This window comes from Lytechinus pictus, unplaced genomic scaffold (genome assembly GCF_037042905.1).
Source record: "Lytechinus pictus isolate F3 Inbred unplaced genomic scaffold, Lp3.0 scaffold_20, whole genome shotgun sequence".
NCBI lineage: Eukaryota > Metazoa > Echinodermata > Echinoidea > Temnopleuroida > Toxopneustidae > Lytechinus > Lytechinus pictus.
Window position 1 is genome coordinate 10,408,029 of NW_026974141.1, and position 2,894 is coordinate 10,410,922.

Below are 2,894 nucleotides of genomic sequence, written 5' to 3' on the forward strand. Positions count from 1 at the left end.
GTCTAATACCCAACCACACTGTAAACAATGAAGTGCTAATTCAGCACTTGCATAGTGACTGCACTACGAGAGCTGATTTTTAGTTCAAATTTAAACTAGAAAATCAGCACTCGTAGTGCAGTCACTGTACAAGCACTTTAAATGAAGTACTAAATTGGCACTTCATTCTTTACAGTGCAATAGCCCTTGGAACTACACTCTCACCCGTTGTCATTGAATGTGTTTTATAAAATATGATACTTATTCAATTCTGTAAAAATTTACGGATAACAAACTTCAGGTGTGTATAACATGCATACCATGTATCAAAACTTTGAATTACTTCTTGTGAATGGCGTATGATGACTGTAATTCAAGTTTATTTAATTGTAACCATGGTAACCGGATTTGATAATGAAAATAAATTTTCTACGATTACTGCAACTAAGCTAACATATTGATCATGTTGATATATCAGCCACGCGGGGCTTAATAAATGTAGGTATATGTAATGTATACAAGTGGATACACAGTGGTTTGATATTTGCACTACTACTTTGTTATTGTGAAAGTAATTCATTACAAATTAAATACGTGAGAATAATGTAATACTTATATTGAAAAAAAAACTACGGTTTGTCATGAATTGTTTTGATTGTATATACAGTGCATCCCCAAAAAGGAAACCCGTTTTCAGAAACAGATTTCACAATTAATCAATATGTGTTTATTATAAATTCAATATTTATTGCGAAAGTGGAATCCCATCTTTAATTAAAGTCCAACATCTGAGCACATCGTTCGCGCATTGCAGGTTGCAAACGATAAAAGATTAGGCATGTCAAAGTGATTTGCGCAGAAACTCGCGTGTGAATCTAAATCCACTCTCATTTCAGAGATCAATGAGATAACTTAACAAAGATTACATAAGAAACGAAGATTCGTGAAATATCATACTTAACTTTCCTTTGAATAAAAAATAAAAACATGGGAATTCCGGTTTCATTTTTTTCTGTGGCGCACTGTACGTTGGATATGGTAATTTTTCATACCTTTTTTGTATTAAATCATTTTTCAAATAGGCATCTCAACAAGCAATGTCGTATTAAGTATTGGGATTATTTTCGATTTTTTTTTCGTTTGATATCCCGGTTGACTACTGAAGTGTCGGTATCTGGGGAGAAACAAAGTACGCCACTGAATACAGCCTTACATTCTTTTGAAACCATGTATTTTGGTCTTGGCAAACGCATTGTTCACAACATAAAAATTGGTTCAAATAGTATACTTTAGTTCATACAAGTTATTAATTCAATTAATTATATCTATATATCAGCAAAAATCCATTATGATGTACACAAAACGAAAATGAAAAAGAAATTATCAAATGAGGAGATGATATAACAAAGGCACAATAAATTAAACAAAAAACGAAAACAATATAACAGAAAACAGAAGTGGGGACAAGAGAAGGGGGAAAAGTGGGAAAGATCTGATGTACTAAAGGGGTAATATACAGGAAATATAAAACAAATAATACCGAACCTGGAAGGCAAATTATTACTTCTTCAAAGTTGATTTAATTACACAAATGGAATAAAACTGGAGATTTGAAACATTCCACAAAAAGCAGTCACACTTCTGATTATTCGGAACTCGTGAACTTCCTTTTGAAATATTCTTGTATTCTAGTTTGTGTTATAAATCAGTCAATGCAATATGCTAGAACGATATATTATTATCATTATGTTTAGTACTTTCATTATTTTATCTTATTTCATTATCTTTTTCTTTTCTTTTTGTGTAATGTGACAGTGGAAATTTTTATTATTATTCAAAATATGGATCAAAAAATTGTTATTAGTACGTAGTAATTCTAATCAATATGATGTCAGAGCAATGTATATTTTTCTTGAAATAATATCAATGATATCAATGGTAATGAATTTGTAGTTAATATATAATTAAAAACACCCCATTATTTCGCATAGCCGAATAATCTCATTGGTTATTTTGCTCCAGATATTTATCTTCTTGCGCTTTCTTTCCCCGAATGAACTTAACATATTTATCGGAAATTACGAACTCTAGTGGTAAGACAAAGAAGAGGAAAATAATACAATACGCAGAAGAAAACGCATTTAGATTTTATAAATCAGTAATGTACTTAGGCGTAGGCTATTTGTAAAGATACTTACGATTTAAATCAGTATGTCTGTAATCTTCTTGCAACACAAAATAAAATTATTTGATGAACGAATTTGTAAGCATCTCTTCATTATTTGAGTCTTTGTTTAAATAAGAACCTACTACAAAATATATTCATTCTGATGAAAACTTACTCACTCCTACACATATGCAATTTAAGAAGTTCATCCAATGATTTGTAAGGAGGACAAATGCATGTTTATTTGATATGATAAAGCCATGTGCTCCGAACAACTCACCCCCAGGCTTATTAGAATAAAAGGCGTTTAATTGTTTAAATTACGTTATTAAAGCTTAACTTTTGGTATCCTCCGACATGTTATCATTCCAAGTGCGTCGGCGGCGTCACTATGGATGTAATAGTAGACATTTCTTAATGCTACTTTATTTTTTAGTGGCAAAGGGGCTATACATTGAAGGTTTCGATATGAAAACAATACATCGGAATATCATGTATTGAAATAATAAAAATGTGTAAACTGTTATATTTTCCAATCGCAAATGATATTACAGTTTTGATGAACAGATATGGTGCGACAATGTCCAATTAAGTCAATCTTGCAAATGGCGGTTGGGGTAAACTGTATTTCATTTAGTTTGGATTGATGCATTGATTACCCAAGCCAACATGCAGTCGAGTTACGGTTACATCAACATATCGGCTGGTTAGAATATAGCAGCATGGTTATTATGACCGAAGTGGAGCG